The 26,866-nt window shown below is 38.1% G+C and overlaps 1 long non-coding RNA gene across 1 annotated transcript in view; it reads right to left on the reverse strand.

Annotated features, from left to right (window-relative positions):
- Positions 1-10,458: 10,458 nt before the first annotated feature.
- Positions 10,459-26,866, reverse strand: part of LOC133223260 (uncharacterized) — a 69,998-nt gene continuing 53,590 nt past the window's right edge. Inside the window, exon 5 of the long non-coding RNA XR_009728506.1 lies at positions 10,459-10,640. This is a non-coding gene — a long non-coding RNA (uncharacterized LOC133223260). The remainder of the gene's footprint in view (positions 10,641-26,866) is intronic.

Raw genomic sequence — 26,866 nt, forward strand, 5'->3', positions numbered from 1 at the left:
TGCTGTCAAAATATCAGTCAATCATCAACTCTACTCTCCACAATTTCTAGAACTAATGCATTTTCTTGTATTTGTTTCAGCAGTGAAGAAAACCAGCAATAGCTCCAATGGCTCATAAAGAAGGAAAACATTTTTTAAACTTGTTGGTCACCAAATCACACCAGATTCCAGGGCATGAAGACATACCAGTCTGTGTATAATGCAAACCAATAGGCAAGGTATGCATGACACAGGTTCATTGGATGAGGACTGAGATATGCAGGAAGAGAAGCAGCATTTCATGCTATGTGTGTAGCATTTTTATCACCTATATTTGCATGAAGAGAAAAGGCATAAGTGCGCTTGTCTGGGTAGACATAGTTGAGCCTTGTTTGAAAAGGACTGTCCTGGAGTTCACCACTGTTGTGTCCTGGAACCTGAACAACTCCAATCATATATATACACAGGAGCAACATGATGCCTTTGGGTATTCTACTTACAGGCTGAGAATTAAGCATGATCACAAGTAAGCTGAAGACACGAGGTGCAGAAATTCTGTAAGAGCTGAAACTTCATTTATTAAAGCATTTGATTGAGGGTGGCCAGCAGGAGCTCTCATGGCATGACCACTGATTCTCTCCTGTGGGAGAGCTGTGGCAGTTTAGAGCTGGTGAGCTAGTTCAGCATTTGGATGTGACATTCATGCAAGTGCAGAGTGGAGGCAAGCCACACTTCCTATGGAGCAGCTGGGGGGACAAGGCATAAGGAGATCCCAGTGGAGCGTGCTTCACCATGATCTGGTTTTTTTCCTCCTTCATTTAGTTTTTCGTCCTTCACAAGCACAACAGTAAGAAGTATTTCTTCCTCCTTAATGCTCCCAGTGCAAAACACTAACTGCGTATTCCTGGTTGAAGGGCTCAGATGTTGAAGGGAAAAACCTCCTGAGGTTTACAGGATTACATTTCCACAGCTCTCTCATAGCCCCCTGCATTACAGAAACCCCCCCAGGTATATATAAAATTCAAGTCACACACTGCAAAACACATCCAGCTCAGGAAGAACATTTCCATCTTCCTTTTTTTCACAAGTTACCCCCAAAAATAATCTAGAGAGAAAATATCCTTTTACTTGAGTGTTTATTTGGTCTTGGCAGACCATTATTTGTTCCCAACTGATCGAATGCTTTCCTAGAGATGTTTACTTAAGCACTTAACAGCTTTCCTAATTCAGTAAATATGGGAGGGTATAAACATATTGCACAGCACCAAAAAGGCCACAGGGTCCCTGGATCAATTCTCCTGTCTTTTACTGTTAGGAACTGGAATTTCCATTCTACAGGGGAATTCTCATTATGAAAACAATTTTTAATACTAAAGATATAAACATAAAATTTTGTGCAGAATGGAAATCATCTTCACTGTACAGGGAGACAAGGGGAACTGAAAGAGGCCAGGCAAGAAAGGAACCAGAAAACAAATCAGCCAGACTGGGATTTGCTTATTTACCTACAGACTGCAGCTAGCTTAAAAGACCCCCAAGGACACTGGAAAGGCACAGAGCTGCTAACAGAGGTCCCAGAGAGCCTGCTTACCTTCCAGGCTGCTGTATGGCAAGAACTCTGTTAGGCAAACCTGAATTTCATCTGTGCTGGATCAAAAGTATCAATAGAATTCACACAGTTCAATTTAGTCAAATGACCATTATCCAATCTGGATGGAAAATTTCCATCCAGGGCTTAATAACTTCTTGGGACTGTTAGTCTACAGCTCATGGAATATGAATGCCATACCGACATCATTTGTAAAAATCTTTTGGAAACAAGTGGCTATGCCTTTTCTTACTAGCATGTAATTTCTGAGATTCCAGTTTCATTATGTCAGGACAGATACATATAAGGGGAAGTGTGGGCTGCTCTGAACTTAACTTTTTAAATGACTTTTTACTCAATTTTCTTTCCAATATTCAAGCAATGAGCTTATTTAAATTGAGTAGCTTATTACACTGCCTAGGACAGAAATAACATTAAGATGATAGAAAGGCGAAATGTAAGACGATAATCCACCCTAAGTAAGCTCTGTGAGTCATTTAAACTAGGTGATGTTTTACTTTTTTAATTAATTCAAAAAATATTACTTTTACAGCACTAAGTTTTCACTGCAAGTAAAAAACATGGTACACTAAAACAGGATTGTCTTTAATAATCAGAGCTAGGGCTAAATCTGCAGTCCTCACAGAGGCAAAACACTCAGCTTTTACACCCAAGAAGCAATCCGATTTGGGCTGGAACTGGTTCTTTTAAACCAGATATTGTAAATAGCATGTGAAGAAGGCTTAAATAACCAGGAGGAGCCCAGGATTAACAGAAATTATTTCAAGACGTTTTTCAAAACAATGTTTTGGGTAAAAATGGCAGCTGAGGAAAAAGAATATTTTAATAGGCCTATAAACAGATTCCTATTTCCTTCTGAAATGCAAATGATGAATTCATAGCTTTTCAACTTTTCAAAACAAAAAGCCAGGGTACGGCTTTCACTTTCCTAGTAACAAGTGTTTACGTTGGCACACAGTCATGGGCTCAGAAAGGGCTGTCAATTTGGAAGAAGTCATTTTTAAAACACTTACTCATTTTCAGCTTCCAGAGTTGCAACCGATAATTAAATTCCTAGTTTCATTCTCCACAGACAAGCATGTTCCTGAAAAATGAATGGAGACTTGTCACAGTATATATTTAAAAATGATAAAGTGAGAAAGATCTAGATTGTTCCTCTAAGGATCTGGCCATCACACAGGTCAGGCATGAACTCAGACCTCTTTGTTTCAAATCATGTGGAGTGCAACAGACAAGTAATTGAGATCCAAATAAGGAAGTTGCTTTTCTCCAGTGGCTTCACAGGCCTCAAAGTTGTTCTTAAAGTTGCCTTAAAAACATGGATGAAAAAGCAGGATGTGAAAACAGTAGCTGAAAGGTACTGCGGGTATTTTCTGATCTCTAACCATGTTTCAGTGCCTGATGTAGGAAGCCATGGGCACCTAAATGCATTCGTCACCGTAAATTCCCATACTGAAAGACACCAGTTACCCATGTGGATCAATAGTCTAGACCTCTTAGCTGCTTGACAGAGGTAAAACAAAAAAGGTGGGTGAGACCTCTTCCTCTATAAAGAAATAGCTCTTTCTATGTAATTCAAGCGTCTAAGTGCTGTTCAAACCACTGAGCAGGAGCTGAAATGATGGCTAGGAGGGATAACTTAAGTATTAAGTTTTACTATTGCAACTTTTGTCTTACTATCTATAAATAACCTTTTGGCATATTTATTCTTCCCCAATTCTGTACTCTCAATATGTAATGGAACATTTGTTTCCACTCGTAACAGCCAAATCAGCTACACGTTATTATCTCTAGATTGCAGGTCTGAGCTGCATCTTCTATTTGGTTTCAATGCTTGGACTGAAGGAATGATAGTAATGAAATGAATTAGTGCTATTTTAATGTGAACATCATGTATAGCTGATTAGCTAGCAGGTAGCATTTGTTGTCCATTAATTTGTCAATGGGGATTTTAACATTCCTAGTTCAGCACTATAATCTGGAAAATGTGTGATAGATACCATCTCACAAAGAGCTGTTTTGATCTTTGTTGCAGGCAAGACATTGCTCAACTAGTTGTCTGCTGATTCTAGACACTAGTTCTAAAACTGGAAAGAGGAAAACAAGCATGGTTGTTAGCACAAAGGATATTTCACCATTGTTTCCTGCTTTCCTCCCCCTCTCAATCTTTTTTATCCCTATGAGTTTCTTCTTTAGGCCTAGGCATTCTGGCCTCGGTATAGTACACTTAACTCTGTAATTCACTACACATTAAATTTTATTATTTTCTCATTCAGAGCTGTATCTCATGTTCGCTTTTATTTTCATAGTTATTTCCTTAATAGTTGATTAATAGTCTAATGGAAATAAAAGTTCAAATTTTGTTTCATTTGATAGGAGTGGCTAAGGACTTTGGGCTCATCTAGTTAGGAGAAAAGGAGGCTGAGGGGTGATCTCTTTGCTCTCTGCAGTTTCCTGAGGATGGGATGCGGAGAGGGAGGTGCTGATCTCTTCTCCCTGGTATCCAGTGATAGGACATGTGGGAATGGTTAAAAACTGGGCCAGGGGAGGTTTAGACTGGATCTTAGGAAGCATTTCTTTATCAAGAGAGTGGTCAAACACTGGAACAGGCTTCCTAGAGAGGCAGTCAGTGCCCCAAGCCTTTCAGTGTTTAAGAGGCAATTGAGCAACACCATTAACAACATGCTTTATCTTGGTCAGCCCTGAATTGGTCAGGCAGTTGGCTTAAATGGTCATTGCAGGTCCAATCCAACTGAAAGGGTCTATTCTATTCTAATTTATCTGCAGTCAGAGGTTGACAGTAATTAGGAGCTCTGCTTTGAAAGATAGTGGGATTTAATTTAACCCTTAACAGCTGTTTCCATTTTGTATATTTCATGTAACAAAAAAACCCTACCCTTACGTGGAACTGTAAAAACTCATTTATACAGCTAAAAATGAATCCCGTAGAGCTTTCTAAAATACAGCCCTTTGAAGTATAAAAATTACTAGAATAGCTTTCTGTCACGTAAAATAAATTGATTGCTAGAAAGCAAGATATTGCAAAAAAACCCTATTTGGTAGAATTCAAAAGTAAAATTTAATTCTACCATATATTTTAATACAAGTAATGTATATTCATGTTCATCACTGTTTCCAGATTCATAGATGAGGTAGACATAGCAAATATAAGACAGAAAAAAATCTTCTAATAGATCTTTAAGAATTCACAAGTTAGCTCACAAATTTCAGATTCATAAGAACAGTAGTTCTCTTGCTCTGGACAAAAGCGTCAGAACAGGGATAAATAATATCAATTAAATGTCTTCAACCTCACAGTATTTTATCAGGTATGCCAAAAATAACCTGAGAAGCAGCACCTCTTGCAAGCAACTATTTTTTTATCTACCATCATTTGATCTAATATTAACTAAAAATGCATGGAATGTCCATTTTTATTCTGAAATTTAAAAATTATGTTAATTAGATAATATATAAATTATGTTAACGTGGTAATCTATAAACAGGAAAAGGCTTACAAGAGTTATTTCATCAAGTTGCCAAATCCCTTCAACTCACATTCATTGTGAAGATCACCGGCAAAAATGATCAAGAATTGACTTTCTGAAGCATATTTTTATAAGATTGGAAAATAACTTATTAATATAAAACACACTTTTCCCTGGAGATGAGGTGGTAGTAGGGGAAACCTATTAAAAATCAAGCTCAGCATGGAAATAAAGACCAGATCCAAAAGAGGACCTTGCTCATGCTGAACAGGTTGCTCATCATTCCCCATAATACTTGTTCAGTCTGGTGAGCAAGAATTGTGCTCTAAGATGTGTGAGTACCAAGTATAAGAAACAACAAAACCCAAACCAAGATGGTTACCATTAGCTTTAGACTAGGAAAGTCTACTTAGTCTTCACTAGATTTCCCAGGGCAAATACCGAGAGAAAACTGAGAGTTCTCACATCAATCCTCCCAACTGACCTAAGCAAGACAGACTGAGCTGATTTTAAAGCAAGCACTGCAAATGGATTGCTTTGTATACGCAATTATCTCCAAATCAACCTGAAACTGTACCATGAAGAAATTATACCTTTCTGCATATTAATTTTCAACAGACAACATCTGTTTCACTATAACAGATCACTCTATATGCAGAATACAAACAGTAACAGGGAAAGTCAGTGGTTTATTTCGATGAAAATGGACTAATTCATGTTGCAGCAACTTTCTTTCACACTTCCACATGCCAGAAAGCACCTTTCCATAACAAGTATTTCATTCAAAAAGGCAAGCACAAATAACCATGAATGCAGAAATGACTGGGGGTCATCACTACTGTAATAATAAACATTAGGTGATGTTTTCCAGGATTATGCCATGATTTTGACTTTTTGGCTAAATTGTTTCTTCACCATCTGTTTCATAATGGTCCTCACAGGTGGCTGGCTTACTGACAGACATCTCTTGCATTCTGTAATAGGTGTTATACTTTAGAAGGTGTTATCTTACTTTTTTTTTTAAAGCATGTGATGGTAGTTATCCACAGAAAAGGAGTCTAATAATTTTCATCAGCCATCCCATCAACAGTTTTATAACAGAAATTAAAAATAGGTTGTAGGTAATGTTTAGCATCAATATTAACCTAGCTGTGAGAGAAATTTTCAACACCCTTGTAACTTGCGATGAACTGAGACCTAGGTACACAAACTGGTAGGGCTCATATAACTTTTTTTTTTTATAAAAACCTGCCAAAGAAGTCCACTAAATGATGGGGAGATGTAATCCAACAAGCAAACCTATTTTGTGACTCCTTGTGAGAGGAGCTGGAGTTTTGAGCGCTCATTAACAATGGCAGGGAGTACCTTAGACTCAGCATGTGCATGGGACACTCACACCTGCAACATTCTAAAGTTGGGAGGTTATGGGAAAGGAAACTTGTAAAACTGGAAGGAAAGCATGTCTAGTTTGCTTACAGCACCTTGCTACATATGCAAGTTTCTTGCTAGCAAAATCTGCTTTGTGTCACTGAAGAGGGGTACAATTTCTTATGATACAAACCCTGCTTAGTTCCCTGCTCTGGGAGTAAGATGCAGGGTCACTGGCACTGTAGTGACTGCAGGTGACTAATGCGTTTGTGGCTGACTGTTGTATAAAGCAATGAGAAGCAATACAGCAGTCCAACCTTTCAGCTCAGGCAGTTATCAAAATATTCACCATCAAACCCATTTTTTGGTATTTCTCTTGTGGAAGACTAGATTTATGACACTAACAATTGATACTAAATACTATGATACTAAGTACGACCCTTTTTACTTTATATTAGGAAACAAAATTTGAGTAAAGAATCCATTTTCTGTCTTCTGCCTTCCAGCAGGGCTAGACCAGCATAGTTCAGTATTTTTCTAGGTGGGCACAGAATACCAGGATACCTACCCCAGTCGTACAAAGGCAAGTTAGCAGCTCCTAGGTCTGGCCACATCTGGGTACAGCACCCACCCACCAGACCCTCCCCCTTCACACGTGGATTCAGTACCATGAAAGAGGCCCCAGGGAAAAGCAGTAGATCAGATGTGTTCCAGCCAACTGGCCATTCCCCAAATCACACCTAGGATACAAGGACTATACTTCCTACTTTGGAGGAGAAAAAGAACTACAGAAATGAACAAAATCACCTTCAAACTCCCATTTTCCTTCTGCTTAAAAGTTCCAGAACCTTTGCTAAAAGATTAGGGAAAACAGTGGTCAATTTATGTGCAAAATACAAGCAAAAAAAGACACCCACATAAATCCCATGGAACAATTCAGTCAAAATGTTCATCAGCAGCTACTAGAAGTACCCCTTACCACAACTATTTTAGGTTTGGGGCAAGCTCTGAAAAGCACTCATTCTTATTACACTGATTCTGTGTGGCTTTGATAGCCTACAATATACTAAATATGGAAAATAACAGAGTGTCTCATAAGTTTAGAGATGAAAGAAATACATTTGGTTATCTGTGTCACCTTGACAGGACATTTCTCTCTTCCATATATTCTGCAGTATTTTATCTAGTCTTTTTAAAATTCCTGAAAATTGGTAGTTCCATGCCCTTCAAACAGTTTCCTCAACATATTTCCTTGGCAGAGATTGCTTCGTGATGTTCAGCTCAAACAAATGTGCACTTTGCTCCAACTCAGCCATTTTGAGCTACAGCTCATGGCAGAAAAACATCTATTTCAGCTGTATGGGGATGTTTGGGTTGGTGCAGGGCATGGATTGCAGCATCTTGAAGACCTTTGTAGTCATGTGGCAAGTACCCACCTTTATAGGGGAACTGCTCTTCCACAGAGGATGCAGCATCCTGAAGGAGCATCTGACTCCTCCAGCAACTTCCTATTACTGAGACCAGTATGCTAAGGAAACTTAGGGAGCTAACTCTGTCAAAGCTTCCTGCTCTGCATGCTACATGGCTTCTTTTTTTCTTTTTCTTTTTTTCTTTTTTTTTTAAAGTATCATGGGATTTAGCCTTATGTAGTTACTTCTTCTCTCTATAAATTACTCCAGAGCTGTGCTGGAGAGCCCTGATGGACATAGCTCCATGAAGATTACAAGACAGTAGTTCCTACATTGTTGTCTTCTTATACCTAATGGCATCTCTTTTTTTTTTTTAACTCAATAAATCATATATTAATTCTGATCTTTTAACATTTTTTTCTTTGAAAATTAAGCATTAATAAAATGAATACAAAATTGCTAGTTTAGGCATAATGCTATGAAGAGCTTTGAAGGATATTAAGTTCTACCCTGCAAGCACTGCTTTACATAATTCCTGCTACTAGTTTCATATAATTCAAGGACAAGCAACATGATTTGACTCGAGTAGCCATTTTCACCTGGCCTGGACTTTAAACACGTACTTAGATTCACTCTAGTTCAATTATCTTATAACATACTAGCTTAACTAACCCTGTGCTTAGCATTTTGCTACCTGAAATCCTACAGGCTTTTAAAGCCCTATACAAGACTGCCAGAGCAAAAAAAAACAGGAACCTTCTACTCTAGCTAAACCCCATATGTCACTGATAGGAATGGAAGCAGTTCTAAACCAACAACCTTTCTATGCAGGCAAAGTCTCATATAATTAGAGCTAGCACTCACTTTATCTGATGTACACTTAGTGCATTTTAGAATCACAGAATAGTTAGGGTTGGAAAGGACCTTAAGATCATCTAATTCCAATCCCCCTGACGTGAGCAGAGACTCCTCATGTTGGACCATGTTGCCCAAGGCTCTGTCCAGCCTGGCTTTGAACAATGCCATGGATGGAGCATTTAGCACTTCTTTGGGCAACCTGTTCCAGGGTCTCAATCCCTCACAGTAAAGAACTTTTTCCTTATATCTAACCTGAACTTCTCCTGTATCAGTTTACACCCATTACCCCTTGTCCTATTGCTACAATTTTGCTGAAATAGACTTTTTTTATGGCAAATCTTCATGTTAATATCTTCACTTTCATCCTGTTGTCTCTTACTAGGCAGGTGCAGAAAAGAGCTGGCCTTGTATAGCCTTGACTGTCGGGCTTTTTGTCAGCACGAGGTGCTGTCTCATGTAGATATATATATATTTATACAGACTCTCTCACAAAGACTCATTGCCAAAGGTCAGTAAATAGACAAAGTCAATCTGTAAGAATCCTTCTGTATTAGTATTGAATTTCTCTGATATATTTCTGTTTGGAATACAAGAGAGGAGCACTGATCCATGCTTTTCTTACAGAGCTGCTAAATTGCTGCCATGCATTATACCACTAGACCTGCTGAACTCTCAGGTGCAGTTGTATTTGAAAACTACAGAAAATACACACTAATAAGAATCCTTGTCATGACCTGCTGTCCTCTGCAGATGTGAGGAATCTGACTGACATTCTTGACTGACTTTAAAAGCCCATCACTATTTATTTTTTACTTTTCTGCACAATTTTTTTTAGTTCTCCCCACGTACACAGACAATTACTTTGCACATCCAAGTGCCAGTTAAAAACTAGATATTACCACTTACTCATTTCATATATCACTTGCATGTTTTACTTAGCCAGATGTAACAGCCTTTCTAGCTCCCAAGTGAAAGTAATATTCCTGATGCAAAGCAGGACATACCAAGAAAGTGGCAGGTAGTAATGAAATATGGTGCAGAAAACCCCAAGTTAGTGTGACATGAGCCAGGTTGCTCACACAGCCAATTGCAGCAGTACGAGCTCAGCATGAGAACATATGAATGGAACAGTATAACCCTGAACCCATACTGGCTTCCCATTTCTCCACTTGAGTAGGCAAATGTAAGAGTCAGAGAGGTCAGGGGATGAAGTCTTGGTCACAGTGAAGTCATGTGGGGCAGCAGCATCGATGTGCACTGTGTGGTGCTTAAAGAGCTGATACCTAACCCTGGTTTCCCTTCAGCATAGCACTTCTCTACTCAGGAACTTGCAGAGTTTATCACTCACAGCCAGAGCAGCTTCTTGCAGTTTTAGGTTAGCAAAGCAGAGATGAGATAGCTTCTACTATGCCCCATGAATGAAATTAAGATGATTCCATGAATGATTAAGATGATGTGCATTTGCCTGGAGTTCAAAGTAGGAGTAAAGCATGCCCCTATTATTTGCTAAACAGAAAGCTGTGACTCTCTATTATCTTAATATGCCTGACATATTTCACTTCTCTGACCCCCAAGGTACACAGAAATTGCATACAATAACAGGAAAAAAAAGCAAAGTAAATGCTGTCACGATGACTTGACGTTGCCTCTTGCCTAAAGCGATTTGATATAATTAGCCATCTCACAAGTAAATCCTTTATATTTTATTCTTTCATCCATTTAAAATAAAAACTGTACATTGGCATGGGTAGCTTGTCATTTTAATACACTTTGATGTTTGCAAGCTTTGAAATATCACGTTCAAATTTGTATGCAAATTTGTGTTTCCAATTACATACTCATTAGTTCTTCTGGAACTTCATCTTAATATTCACAAAACATTTGTAGCTTCTTCTGTTGTTTTCCTGAATTGCTTTAGAATGAAACCCACTATATAAAAAAAACAAATGAAGAAATCCATTAACACTCAGTAACTTTCTTAAGCATCACATTTAATTTCTAAGGATGTTATAATTTGTCACTTCAAAAAGTTCAAATATATATGCATACCCCATCTGATAACATATTAAAAAATATAAGCAAATGGTTTTGTGTGTATAGCATTGTCAGCCTCCAGAAATGCCCACCTCTATTACCTACTCACTTGAAAGCCTTGTCTTTAATGTATGTTTTTGTGCACATGAAATACTGGTTCACATCCTTACATGGTGTGAAATTGGCATTACTGCTTAGAAGTCAGTGGAACAAAGCAAATTTACAGCAATTATGAATCTGGTTAATTTTTTGTTTAGTTGTCCACCTCCACTGAAAACATGAATAACATTTTAATCCCAAGTGAAGTAACAGACACATTGTTAAGAGAACAAACCACGAATCTCCACTGCCAGAAAGATGAAATTCTGGATGAAATGTATTGCTTATTAGGATCTAAAATGAGAATGAGAGGAAAGAAAAGCTGGGAGGGAGCATTAGGTCATCCAGTACCTGAAACCACCCTGCTCAGGAGTGATGGAATGGAAATGTACCCAATTCAGATGCTTGTCTAACCAGTTCCCACAGATTTTTCCAAATATCTACTTTATAAACTTTTTTTTCTCTACATATGATGTATCAGAGCCTGAAAGTACGACACATAACAAGGAAATCCCCAACTCATAAATGTGTCAGTGTCCTGTTTAAGAGGTAAAAAGTGGAAGGCAGCTACTAGAAATAATATGAACTGAAATTAAGACTGAAGCTGTGTTGTACCTGTAAATAGACGAGAAACTAGGCAATATGAGAGGCATGTCTTTCCCTCCTTTAGCATTCAAAGCGAATACGGTCCCACTGTGCTCTAAAAATGCTGACTTTCTCAGACTTTCATCCTCTATTTTGGCTAAAACTTGCACTCACTATAACAGCAGAGGAATGACAAAGATAGAGGCCAACTCCATCAAAATAAAAATGGGCAGGTTTCATGCCTATTGCACACTTTTTATATCAGCAAAGAATACTATAAACAAAGGTAACATAGGTTCATACATCACTATATATGTATGTAAGCAGGCTTGAACATGTAACAAGCTTCTTAGCACTAATAAATTTACAACAATATGTTAAGGTTTTTTTAATGACTTTAAATTAACTGATCTTCTTAATTAAACTTTTTTCACTAAGAAGTAAATCTGTGCATGGACCAGATCAATTTATTCTAGCATGCCACCAGCATACAAGATGGGTATTACAGAACACTAGCAATGCAGATGTTGCTCCAGCAGAGCTAGTTCTCTTCCTAGAGGCAGACAACAGTAATTGCAGTGCAGAGAGTGGGAGTAACTCAGATCAAATTTGCAGCATTTTCTCACAGTTCTATATTTGATATGTGTGAGGCTCAGCAGAAATCTAAGGGTTAATTTTGCAGGTCTTTAAAAATAAGGTATTGGAAATATCACCCTCCTTCTGAAAGCAGTATCTTAAGGCAAGTAATTATCTAGAAGAGTGGTAACACAGTGACAGTCCATAGGACTGCTCTCTGAAATCATAAACAGAAAGTGGTAACCTTAAAACAAAAGGCATAAACCAATTTGAAAGGCTTCCTGGATTCTTCTTCATCTTTTTACGCATTTTGGGTATGGTGAAAGCAACTACACACAAATTATCAGCAATTTCAACATAAAGCAGAGAGAATAGAAATGCCTTTGACAAATTATTATAAACTACTATCAAAGGCATTACTTCAGTAGTGGATATTTTGTGTAATAAAGTAAGGGTAATTGCTTCAGGGTCATTTGCAGTTTGCATATGTCAAAGAGGAACCAAACAGCAACAGTGAATTCCCGCCAAGCCCCAGCCATACTGGGGGACCAGCACTTCCCACCACATGGCACCACTACATGACTTGACTGCAGTGAGCAGGCTGCCTGATGGCATATCTGCAACACACCTGCAGCATCGGCAGAAGGCCCCAAGAATACAGGAGCCAGGAAGGCCACCTAGCCCAGCACAGAGGGCCTGAAAGCTGTAGGGTTGTTTTTTCCCTCCTCTGTATTGCTTTAGGGGTGGAAGATGAAGCCAGCTTGCAGGGTTTCAGCCAGTACTTCTGCATAGTGTCAGCTCTCAGTAGAGCCATTTGTTTGGACTGGCAGTGGAAGCATGCTCTGAATTCACTGTAAATACAGACAAATGCCTGCACAGCAAAAACATTGTTGGAGCTGGTTAAAAGGTGGCCACCTCTCCTGGTCCAGACCAGAGGCTAGGAGATAAGAAGATGCAGGTCCTCACCCAGTCTGTACCACTGGATTCTTTCATTTGTTTCAGACAGAATTTCTTACCAACTAAAGCTTGTTCTTAATAGGGGAGATCTCTGTAACTTCTCATATCAAATACGTTTTTATATTTGAAGGCACAATCTGAATAATTTTTATATATTAATAATATCCATGCCAGCCTTTCACCATAGTTACAAAGTCAATTATTTTTTTTAAAGACATATGCTTGCTACTAATTATAGTCTGCTCGCTTCACTGGAAATAGAAGCCAAATGACTGCAAATTAGTTTGTGCCAGAAAATTAGTTTGTGCCAACAGTATTTTATATTGCAACTTCCTCAAAAATTGGCCTTGGAAATGGAGGAGTAGTTAAACAGGCAGAGAATGCTAGAGCTTGGAATGCTCCCACACATCCTGGGCAGCTATGAGCAAGCAATTTTGGACAATGTCCTTCAAAGCTTTCTGCTCCTCAGGATTCACAGTCCTGCTTTTGAAAGTCCAGCCAAGTTCCCATCTGCAACTTTATATAAATCACATTCAAGATAAACAAAAGGAGACCTCAGTATCAAAACAAATTTGTAAGCTATTCACAAGTGAATTCACTGGATCACCTAATGGACAGGTATCCTGGAGAAAAGAAGGAACACTTGTGCACATCTGACTATATTAACACAGGATACAGAGAGACACCCAAGGAATAGAGAAGTGGCAAATACTAAGTTAAGTCAGGAAGAAGGGAAGACCCTTGAATAGATTTTCATCTATTTTCATCAGCAAATGCTGAATTTATGTTCACTTATCATCCCCAGTGATTTGGTAAATCTCCAAATCTCACAATTGTGTGAAGGTGCATTCTCTCTCCTTTCCAAAAGAAGAAAATTTACAAATAATTTATTTTTAGGAGAGAGACAGAATGTTAGATATCTACCATCTCAAGAGGCTAATCTGACAGGTATTCAAGATATATCCATGAATTATGAATAGCCTGTCCATGATTATCAAGAAGTGGAAGTAATATGCCTCAAGAAACTAAGTTAGAGCTATCTTGGCTAATAGCATAATTATGAGAGCAGGAGGACTACTCACAGATAAAACAGCTGTTCCTGTAACTGTATGCTCCTCAGATTTCATCAGGGATTCTTTTTGAGAGGAAGCAACTGACTAGTGGGATATTCCAGAAAAGCAGGACTCTGCCATGGCATTATTCTTATTATAAAAGCACAAGTTTTATGGGGTGGTGCATACATTGGGGATTTTTCTGATTATATCCAGGTCACAGAATCACTGAAGCTAGAAGAGACTTCTAGGAGTCGTCAAGTTTGACACCCACCACAGCCCCTTTCCCCCCAAAAGACAAGTAACTTAGCAAGTTGTTCAGGGCTATGAACTTGGATTTCTACTATCTCAAAGACTGGAGACCCCACAGCTTCTTCAGGTAACCTGTTACAACATTTGGGCACCCTCGCAATAAGAAAATTTTTCTTATGTTTAAATGGATTTTCCAGTTTTGGTTTGTGCCCACTGCCTCTTGCCCCATCACTGGGCATCACTGAGAACAATCTGGCTCCATCTTATTTTCACACTCCTGTCAGGTATTTGTACACATTAATAAGATCCACCTGAGCCTTCTCCTCTCCAGGCTGAACAATCCCAGATCTCTCAGCCTCTCCACATGAGTTCAGTGCTCCAATTTCTTAGTCATCTTTGTGCCCTTTTGTTGGACTCCTTCCAGTATGCCTCTTGTATAGGGGAGCCTAGCGCACAATGCAGCACTCCAGATTTGATCTCACAAAGGCTGAGGGGAAGGATCACTTCCCTCAAGCTGCTAGTTACTCTCTTCCTAATGCAGCCCAGGAGGCAAGGACCCAATCTTGGATCAAGGTCAGCCTGGTGTCCACCGCTACCCACAGGTCCTTTTCTGCAAAGCCATTTCTCTGACATTGGAACCACAAGTTGCACTAAGGTTTGGGATTATTCTTCCAGAGGTGCAGGGCTTGACTTTTCCTTATACTAAACTTCAGGAGCTACATGTCAGCCCATTTCTCCAATCTACCCACATCCCTCTGAACATCAGCACAATCAGCTGGTGCATTAGGCACTCCCCCCACTTACTGTCTGCAAACTTACTGAGCGTGCACTCCATTGTGCCATCTATGTTATTAATAAAGACTTTAAACAATACTGGCACCAACATCAACCCTTGGGATACACCACTCATGACCAGCCTCCACGTGGACTTTGTGCCACTGGTTATGAATGATTCCATTTACACATTACTTCTTCACAGATTACCAATCTGTAATGAGGTCAGGTAAAACTGAACTCCATTCTACACAGGTAGAATGAAGTGTAAGGTAAAACTGAACTCCATTCTACACAAATAGGTAACTGAGGAACAAAACACCAACATAGCACTTGTGATTGTGATGGCTCATCAGAACTCACTGGCATCTCTCAAGCCAGAAAAGAAACAGAGGAAATAAATTGCCACTTCAAACCAGCAGCCATGTGAGATTAGAACTGTGACTGCCAACGGGGCATAGAAACTTCTTTGCAGTAGATTTGGGCTCACATAATCCAGTACTGTCTGATTTTCTTATCTTTAAGTTACTTGCTAGCTTTATGTTTATTTTGATAAATAGAGCCAAGAAAACTTCATCTACCCATTACTGATTAATGCAGGGAAAATCCAAAGGATTATTCCTACAGTATTATCTAACATGTACATGGCTTAGATGAAAATATGTGTTGACAGTGCAGCATATATTTCCTACTGAAATGAAATTGGTCAGTAGAGTTAAAATAGCATCCAGTTGCATAACCTGTCCCAGAGGACCAAGTATTATTCAGAATGTTCCTTACCTTTTAAATCTGAACACAGCCAGGGCATCCAAAAAAGTGGGCCAGGTCTAAGAGAAGGGGATACTCTATGAGTGGAATCCCACACACAAGAACTCAACACACCCACACTGCTCTCTAATGTTCCTGTTTTCACTCATGCATAGGTCTTAAATCATCATAACCTTCTGGAAGATTGATTTATCTGTCCTACTGGAAACTGCTTACTTGTCAGGATCTTGGCAGATAATCTGAAACTAACCTTGTCTGCAAAGTTATTGTCATTATGAGACTCAGTTACACTTTTTGCATTAAACTAAAAAGGAGTAGGGAGCTACATCCTTTCTGCTGCAGGTGTGAGTTGACTCATACACTTCCTCATAAAACTGGGCAAAACAGTTCCAGTAAAGGAATAATACTGCCAAACCTTCATCAAAACCTTGACCCCAAAGTCAAAAATACTCTGATAATTCTCTAACAAAATGTATCATGTCCTTCCTCCTACGTGCCTTTAAGTGGTTCACAGTGATTTGAGATTTCTCCCCAAAGTCAGTGAGTTCTCCCAGTTGAACCTCAAACTCCTCCTCTGAGCACGCTTTGAGTTTTCTTTTGCTTTTGCTGTTGGAGGAATGGTATGATGAAGGAGTGAGTGAATCCTGCAGCAGTGAGAGGTTACTAAAGCATTGCCCTACACTTGATTGGTCTTTTCTCTTTTTCCATTAATGCCATTTCTCCTTTGTAAATTATCTCCCGGACTACAGCCACTCCTGGATCTCAGCAGACATCGGAGCCACGCTTGCTTTTGGTAGCACTGATTTATGAAGTCCTTATAGGGATAGGCTTAATCTATCACAGGAATTGTTTTTTTCTCCTCCCAGAACCCAGTATAGCAGATGTGATGAAGCACCTGTATAATAAGCTTTCTATGCTGTCACTGCTTGAGGATGTGGTTTACCACACTATATGTGAATTATGGCTTGCATTCCGAGCTTAAGTAAGCCTGGGCAGGCTGAATGAATTATGAAAGTGAACTGTGGAGATGACAAACATATGGAATACAGTGGCTGAAGCTCTTGCTGAAATAAATGAATTGGTATTTGGCAGCAGAAAGCGGAAGATCCTGCTTGTGTTAAACTATTCAAAGCAAATATTCCAGTACAGTAAAACAATGAGTCGGAGACCATGGCCCTTTTGAAAAGACTAGCTTGTAGTTATTGTTTCTTTTCCTACCTGTCAAGTAAGTCTGGGAATAGCTGCTTCTGCGTTTGTCCAGCTGCATTCCTTTATTTAGTCGCCAACCTACTTTGTCTATGAGAAACTGTCAAAATTTGCTAATGTGAAAACACAAGGACAGAATTTGACCCTGCATTGAATACTGGATTGTTTGGACAAATATTAAACATGTTTCACGTAAATATTTTAATATTCCAAGATTCAACAGTGCATTCTTTTTCTTTTTCTTTATTTTTTCTTTCATTTGAATACACAGATTTAATATCAGCAAATGCTTAATGTTTTTTTTCCATCAGTCTACCTTCAAGCCATACTCTTGGTAGGCAGAGTTTTTATTTTAGGAAGATATGTGTCTGTCTCATGTAAAAGGACAGGACACAAGATAAGTTAATTTGTTGATAGTTCATCAGGTTAATTAACTTGAAATAATCATCAAGGAATACCCTACTTAATAAATCTAATGGGCTGCTTCTAGTACAGAACACTGCAATCTTTCAATGATATCAAATACTATAACTGGCTTATGTTTTCAGTTATTCAATTAATAAATAAATGGCATTTATGACAGATTAATTTGAAAATCTGCCTCCAAAGATTTTTTTCAAATTATGCAAAAACGTATTTTAGAATCGCGTTTCTCCCTATCAAGAGATGACTGAGGAGTTGTCTGTTCTCCTGGAGTTAAGGCAGCATTACTATGCATGTGAGAGCTTTCAATCAGCCACAGAAAACTGACAATCAAGATCTAACAGTCTGTAATGTTCTGTAATGTAAATGTCTACAATTCCTCTCTGAATGAGGAAAGGGAAACACACTTGCTGCCAATTCAGCTGAAACATCACATCACACTGAACCAATTCCAGGCTTTGTGAGGGAGAAGGAAGTTCTGTGGTTACTGCCTTCCTCATATACCTTTGGTCCTTCTGTCAATTCAGGCAATAGTAACAACCTGATTCATTGAAAATCAGCATAGATGTCAATTTCTTCTTATACAGTGTATAAAATCCTTCATCTATTCAACTTAGCACTCATGGAATGAGATGCAGCAGTTTTGAAAACATATACAGCCCGAAAAAGGCACCTTTTGCAATTTTATGCTATTTATTGAGTATCTCACTCTGCAATTACACTAAAACCTCAAAAGATTCCACAGAATATTTCCTATTTATTACAACCATCTAATTAAGATTATATAAATTGACATAGAACTATGTAATCTTTTCTGTGTGGCACAAGGCACATGAAAATGTGGTAACAGTAACAAGGAAACACTATATATTTGATGTGTTGTAGAGAAACAGCCAAAGGGACGTGGATTTGGTAGCTAAAGCCTAGGGCAAAGTCAGATCCATTTCACTTGGTTGGAAAGAACTGCTTGGCTTGAACAAGATTCAAATATATCTGATCTTTTACCCATTAAAGAAAGAAAGAAAGAAACAACAGTTGAGCTTAATTGGTGACTTACACATGATTTCATGGCTTATCTGACTCAAGGGATAATGGGTTTTTTAAAAGCTTAAAACCTCAGCTTAACTCAGCTAATTGGTTTTACAAATACATTATTTTTAAGAAGCTGCTGCTAAGACAACTAGTTTTAGAACAAGCTCTCAGAAGTACTCAAAGTGAGGGTCTAAACATAACAACATTGTTGTTGGATCCTTTTCTGGTTTTATTTTAGAATACCCTGGACGTTACATGATGTGTTTTTAAGTCCCACTCAGTGTTTTGGCATGATTGAGCACAGGATGCATGGCAATGATACATGTTTTAGGTGGTTCTTTTTTGAGATAGGAGTCTGTTTCCTTCCGTCCAGATCTTTAAATCAATACAGGACTTTTCCATCAAGATGGAAAAGAAAGCACATTAAAATCTGCTAGCCTCTGTGCTAGGCTGTACAGGTTTATCAAAAGATGTACATTGACAGCAGGGAAAGGGGAGAAAGTAGCATAAAAAAACCCCAGTATTCTTTGTATTTTTAACCTGTTTGTGGCAGGGACCATAGGAAATGCCCATTACACTTCACAAGTAGAATCTGTTTCTTTTTATTTGGTTATGATGGGGTTTTGCTTAGAGGGTTCAAAGGAACTTACGCATCTTCACTAGCTCACTGAAAATCCACAGGAAGGCAGGCAATGCCTTTCAAACTAAACACCTCATCCAACTACCAAAACCTTTGAAGTTCTTCCTCTGCCCAAGGTATTCAAAGCCCTTGGCAGTGGAGAAGAGAATTTCCTGGTAGGAAGCTCTCATGTATCTTTTTCTGGCTGTGTGGGGAACTAAGGTGAATCCTGGCTTAGCAAGAGGTGAGAGTATTTGTAATCAGTTAGGGCTGACAGAGCCCAAGGCTTAGATGGAGGTACACCCTTGGTTCCTTTTAGCTCTCTTCCCTGCAAGCTACCATTGTACAAATAAGTAGATAATACACTGTTATAAGGATATCATTTGAAAACAATTATGTCACTTGCCTGGACACAACTTCTAGAGCAAAATCTCTCACAGGAGTCCACAACACAAAGGATTTTTTGACGAAAATACATCAGTAAACTTCCTATCCAAGAATCACTGAACTGCAAATAATAATTTTGAAATCTGTGGGAGCGGAGGCCCTCCTTCCAAAGATATTCCCGAGAAAGGCTGGTGTAGCTAAACTTGCTGCTTTGACACTGTTAAAATAGATGGAAGTTTTCCTTTCAATGTTATTTAAATCTGGTCTAGATAGGAAAGTCAGGCTATATAAAAAATATAAGTCTATCTGATTATGTTTTGTAGTTCATCTTCAGAAGCAATAGAAACATAGTAATATCTTAAATGGATATGTTATTCTGTATATACTTATCTCCGCATGGAAAGGCTAGATGACCTATGGACAAAGTACCATAAAGCACCTTTGTACTCTACCCATCACATTACTGCTTGGCATTTCAATACACACAAAACTAAACAAGCCAATAGTCTAAACCCAGTTGCTCACTGACCAACTCAACAGAAAGGTCAGTCATCCTCCTCAAGTCATCTTCATTTACACATCTGTATAACTGTAATATTTATCAGGAGCTGATCATCTCCAAGCAGTTGAGTTATCATCTGTGAATAATAATAGCACTTCTCAAGTTTGTGACTTCGCTTCGTAACTCCCCTAAAGTTTCCCTGGGATCTTTATTTTTTCCTACTTGTTCTTTCATATTTTGGAAGGTCTGTTGGATTTTTAAGCATCTAATAAAAATGCTTCAGGGAAACAAATAGCTTTATTTTCTGTAACGGACTTCAAAAACAACTTCTTAAATAATTATACACTATGTTTATAGATTCTCCACATTCATTGCTCTGTTTTGCTTTAGTCTTTTTCTGCTATATTATACTAGTGATCCTCCTTGCAGAGGTTTGCAAAAGCACACAATGATCCTACATTTGACTGTTTCATTTAGGTATTTCACACCTGAAGACTCCTTTGTGTCTGCTAATATCATTTTTCATACAGTTGTAGACTTAAAGTATATAACTTGTTTTCATATTTCTTTTACCCTATCACAAAGACTTTTAAAAGTTCTCAAAAAAAATATTGCAAATTGAAAGCTTATGCTATCAGCATGAGTTTCAACAGGTTTTGCCTCACCCTTTCTTATTATCTGAAATAGCCATTTTATCTGCCAGAAATATCCTGATGTCACTACAGAATAAATCGTATCTTTAGGCTATATTTTTTACTTCTCTTATAAGCAGCTAGAATTTAGCTAGATACCAGTGTATGCATTCACTTTTCTAAAACCTTCAAAATAACCCAATTTCTCTTTAAGGTGTTTAAAAGTGCAGACTGGAATATGTCTAAGAGCATATAAGTTGTCATTCTGAAATGGAAAATGCACTTTTTTTTCCATCCCACAAAAAAATAATGTTCTTTAACTGGAGAAAAATAACTTAATAATAGCCTCAGCTGCCCTTTGCATTAAGCAGTGCCTACTTTCCAGTTCCACTCCCTAAATAATTATGTGGAAATGGATGTTATTATTAGCCTAGGTTGATCTGCCTTTGCATTTATAGTTGAATTTGTATCATACAAAACCAACATTTCCATTTGCATCTTTAATATTCTACCTACCTTCAAATGTTTTCCACAGTTTTTGTTTTCTTGTGGATTAGGTATTTTTCTTCTACTTGAGCAGTTTAAATAATTTTCACAGATTATGCATTTATTTATCTGAAGGTGATTTTTCTTCAAAGTCTGCTTTGTTTTTTTAATAGATGACTTATTCTGTTATTCTATAAACTAGAACAATATTAACCCAAACAAGACAATCAATTGTTTTACTACTGTAGAAGTGTTGCTATTATATAAGGAGCAATTAAGCTTGGTGTGGCTTCCAAGTACACTTCCTACTTCCTTAAATAAACATGAGTCATAGACATATAATTTAAGAGAGTGCTACCATGGTCTGAACTGCTACTGAAAACCAGCCTCAAAGTCTTCAGCAGATCAAACCCAAGACCGATTTCAGATTTCATTGACTGCCCTTATTGAGGTTACCTTGCCCATTCTAAAGTATATCATATGAAGATATCTATTTAGCAATTTACTCTCAATACACACCACAATACTTTCTCAGGTCAAAGTGTTAAAAAAATGATCATTAAAAATGCTTCAGTGTATCTTCTAGCCAGCCTAACAGAACTTAAATGGCCTAATCACAAAGTAGAAAGCTCAGCATGGATCTTTTTGAAGGATCTGGAATCTAGGCATTACACATAAAAACGAGTACACACCCTCACACAAAATGTTCAAGCACCCTCAAACAATCTGGCTCTTTCACAAACACTTGGAAGAGATGTAACTCAGATAAAAATAACTAGGCATTGATGTTATAACTATCACTTCCTTCTAAAATTCTCAGGAATAATCTTCCTACCCACAGAATCCTAAAGCCATCAAGATCAATGTATTCTGTCCACATATAAATTATCATCTGACTGCAAAACTTAGTTTTTGCCTCAGAAGCAAGCTAGAGTCACCTCAGGAAAACCTGAGTTCAGCCCCACAAGTGATGCTTAGTTAGCCCAAGGGATAAACTGACAACACAGGGGAAGTGCAGCACAACTAGCCAACATGATTAAGAAGGGAAAGCCCTACTGGTTCACACGGTTTTGAGAGAGACATCAAACTACTAGAAAGGCAGGACTTTGCTGTTCACCCACATTGTTCCACTGCTGCTGGAGCTGAGAGCCCGACAAAGAAAAATCCATCTGCTGGGAGGCCATAGGTTGTCTGTCATCAGGAGCTACACAGGGGAACTGGAGCTGCTGGTGCTCAGGAAGAGATGAGCTGGGGACCAGGTGGAGGCCAGAGGAGCCGTGCTGCCACAACACAAATGGTTGGTAAGCTGTGGGGTAAGAGATACTCTTCAGCTTGTGTTGTACTAATTACGCTAATTTCCTTCCATCAAATTTCAGTGTTGCTCATCACCAAGGAGATGATCTGCTTTTATATAAAAGCAGAGTCCCTTTTGTGTCCTAGCTATTTACAGAACCATCTGAACCAATCCCTTAGTCACCCTAAGCTCTGTAAGACAACATGTATGTGAGCAAATCTTGTGTTGAATGTCTTAGAGTAAGAAATTCCTCCAGGCTCTGGAGTTCAGAGCCTAAGAAAGGACTGGAATTGACTGCTAGTGTACACCATGGAAAATGCTGGTGTTTATAGCATCAAAAAACATTTTAGCCACATTACTGTAGTAAAAAATTAACTATATTGTGGTGCCTTGTGCTTTTTTCCTGTTTGTTGTTGTTTGATTTGAGCAATTTGGTAATTCATAATTAGTCTTCCAGTCTCAGAGAGATTTTACCCTTGCAAGGGATGACAGTAATGTAAAATGGCACAAAATAAACACTACTTATGGCAGAAGGACATAAAAGCAATGCTTGTGCTATATGACTGCTGGAAGGGGTTATTTTACTAGATTGGGTTTTTCTTAGTTGATAGTTTTCATGAGTTACTTAAGAGTCTGTCGTCAAAATTTATTTACTCTAGTCAATCTGTTATTACAGAGGTGAAAATCTCCACTTCCTTGCTGTCTCCCTGCTAGAACAAGCCTTAAACTTTCAATGGTTTAGGTTCATGATAATGTACAAAAAAGAAATTCCAGTGTAGGTAGATGTTGTAACTGCAGACCATTAATTTTTTACAGTCTGTCAGCACTGAATACATTTAACAATGATGTCTGTCAGACACTACAGTTTTGTGAAAATAATTAGTATTTGTACAATGTTATCATATCCAAAAATGAAAGTATTTCTCAGAAATTTCTGTGAATGCTTATGAATTAGTAAACATAATAGTCCTCAAATGAAGGAAGCAAGTTCAGTTGCAAATCATTCCTGCAGCATAACTTTAAAAGGTAGAGGTAAAAAAATAGAAAAGAAATAAAATTTTAAAAAGAACTAGGCATCTAAAAGCTTATAATTCAGCCTCCTTGAAAAGGAAACCTGAAAACAGAGCTGTCCCATTTTCTTAAGTCAATTAAGGAAACTGGGGTTTACATGTAGACAGGTTTGATTTCCAAATATGATGACACATATTACTTGTGATGGCAGCATTAGAGTAACAGAGAACACACTGTACTGCTGGCACCAGTCCAGGTCTCTTTGAGAGCTCCTGTTGATGAATATGCTGCCAGGAAGGGCCTAGATATTGCTAACAGAGGAAGCCAGGAAAGAGCTTCCCTTAACCAAAAAGATAATATTATTCTTTTCAAACAAAGAAGTACTTGTATCACATTTCATTTGCACTGACTCAAGCATTCACAGTGTACAGACTTGCTCTCACATGTTCATTGTCAAAATGAAAAAGCATTTTTAAAATTACTTTTTAAAAATGCTTAAGTCAAACTAATCAAGAGAGTCCTTTACATCAGTCCTCTGAGAACAGAACACTCATGACAGAAACCATTAGTCTTGAGGATTTGCCTTTTTTTTTTTAATAGAGACTATACTCAGTTTTTTAACTTGCCTTGGTGAACACTTCCACATATGACAGTCTTACAAAATCTGTGAATCAAGACTGGACATCTTCTCTCCATTTCACTATCCCCAGTAATAATTGCTATGCTCTGTAACAAATGCTACGCATCTAACAAATGCCATTCAGACTATCTGCAAATGCACAGGTGATGTTTGCATAGAATTGAAGTTCAGAACACACAATTCTTTGCAAAATGATAGCTCATGTTTAAATTACAAGTCTTATAAGTCCTTGTCTTGACTGGCACATCCGAAGATAATATTACTAAAGTTATAAAATCCACAGGCATAGGCTCAATAGTCTGTGCTTTAAGAGAATTTGAGCTCACATAATGGGGCTGTTTTCAGTCTGAAGACTCCACATATTTTGTTTCTCTTCTCCCTTCCTCCCCCACTTCTGTTTGTACATTTCCAGAAAAACAGCAAGAGCCACATCAGTTCAATCATATTTCCTTACAAGTCTAATTTAGCCATTCAATGTGGCAATGTACTCTGAGTTGAATTTGTTCTGCTGCTTACGTTATTTAAATATATCAATAAATCTGTTTCTCATCTATATTTAGGGAACAACAGAAAATAATGGTGTAGCTCTTCAACTGAATAAACTAAATAATAGCAAGAATGTAGATAGCAGGTGAATTAAAAGACCAGGTGAACCACTTCATTATAAGTGAGCATTATTCACTTATTGAATCACTTCCAAGGAAGATCCCATATTGGGAGAACAACACACAAGAAGATCGCACAAACACGGAGATCATTCTTGGCAGACATTTCACCCCACTATCCTCTCTGGGGTGGGATAGGAATTAAACAATTGTGGATTTTAGATGCTTTAGAAATCTGAAGTTCAAAAATTCTTCCTAACAGCATCTTTGCTTTAACTTAAGGATATAATTTCTTCCTACCTTTACCTCAGAAAGGACAACACATAATTCCTTTTTCTGTAGCCATTTAAATATTTGCAGTTCTTGTGTGCCCTTCTTGTTCATTCTTTCTCTATTCTCCTTCTCTTTCCCTATTAACCCCCACCTTTTTTTTTTACCTTTGGCCTAACTAAATATGGACTCATGGCAAATTCAATCATATTTTCTTCACAGATAACTATGTCTTATGAAAATAGTCCTTTAAATAATTTGCAGATTTTACAAAATGGCAATAGATGATCTGAAGATTAAGATCATACGGTTCGCACTGAGCACAACCGTACAATTTTGTAGAAGCCACAGGGCTTGGCAGATTTAACCACAGGCTTCAACAGAAGCAATATTTACTTGAATATTTATGAAACCCTTTGGTTCAGAGCTATTGGGTGCTCTATTTAAACCATTTATCTCCAGGTCTGTACTCTGCTAGCATCTGCATTAAAACAGAAAATGACAAACAGCTCACCACACATGGGAATGTGCTGGGACATCTTCTATTCTGAATTATTCCCAGTTAAGCTAGGTGTGTGTCATGACAAACCCCTATACTCTAAAATAAATTTTGGCATGAATGTTGTTTGAGATCATCCTAAATACCAGAGCTAAACTACAGGAGAAGGAAAAAAAAAAATTGGACATTTATTACGAGAGTATCTTGCTGATTTAATAGTGCAGTTTTATCACATCCTACACAGAAAGAAGCCTACCAGTGAATCTTGCTAGCTTCTATCAATACCTCTGATTATGCAGGTTTCTTATTTTGCCTTTCATTCTATCCCTCAACTTGGCCTTGAGAAAACTTGTCAGCATGCTGTAACTATGCTGCCTGTTGCTGTGAGAAACAGCTATGGTAAATAGGACATTAATCCCTTCTGTCTTTCATTTATTCCAGGCATGGGGAGCAAAGCATCCATGTGAAAAGGATACCTATAGATTTAAATCCCAAGTGAAGTAATTGTTTCATAAAGGCACTTTTCTACCATGTAACATTATCAGAACTTCAGGAAAGCTTCAATTCAGCCTGAAGTCCCTGAGCTGGGTAGCCTGAGTTGCCCCCCATCACCACTCTCTACCCCAGCACGGCTGGTGAGGAAGACCAACCCTAGACTGTCATTTGAGGGCCTGAACAGGAAGCCATGCTGGTCCAATGTCTGAATTGCAGTAACTTCAGAAAACCTCTATGGCCATTTGGTTTCACCAGGTGCCAAAGACACAGGAGGATACAGAAATGGCTTGTAGCTGCCATAAACCAATACCATTTCCACTCTTCCTCTCAGTCTACAAGTCTGGGACTTTTATGCACACCAAATAATTACTGGAGTTTAGATATACAACTAAAATTATGTCAGATTTAAATGGGTGTAATGCATACCTTTCCCAGCCCCAAGGAATATGGAGTTTTACACTCATAAATACATTTTCACTGCTAGAAGGATACAGGATTTGATACACCCTCTCACAGAAAGAACTGCTTGCAGGATCTTATCTCCACTCTGCCTGAGGGACAAATTAGGCAGGGACTGAACATGGATGTTTTGTAATGGCTAACACCTCCACTATGGGAAATTTCTTCCTTATGACTTACAAGTACAACAAATTCCTTATTTTTATCTTTAAAAATAATAATTAAAAAAAAGAAAAACAAAGAAAACTGTTTAAAAAAAGCTATTTGCATCAGAGCCATCTCATTCTTATGCTCAGAATTGTATTATTTTTCCAAATATAAATTGCCACATTTGAGAATGTAAATCATCAGGCTTAACTGAATAGTACAACTGCATTTAAAAGTGCACACACACAGATATGAAACCTAACTTCATTCTTGTTCCTTCACATACCTTATATGCACAGTGCAAGTTAAAAAATGGCAGGGCTTCTTTAAGGAATTAATCAATGCTGATGA

The sequence above is a fragment of the Neopsephotus bourkii genome, unplaced genomic scaffold (assembly GCF_033783945.1).
Source record: "Neopsephotus bourkii isolate Nb327-2 ecotype Australia unplaced genomic scaffold, CSIRO-AGI_Nbou_v1 NB_1634, whole genome shotgun sequence".
Classification (NCBI taxonomy): Eukaryota; Metazoa; Chordata; class Aves; order Psittaciformes; family Psittacidae; genus Neopsephotus; species Neopsephotus bourkii.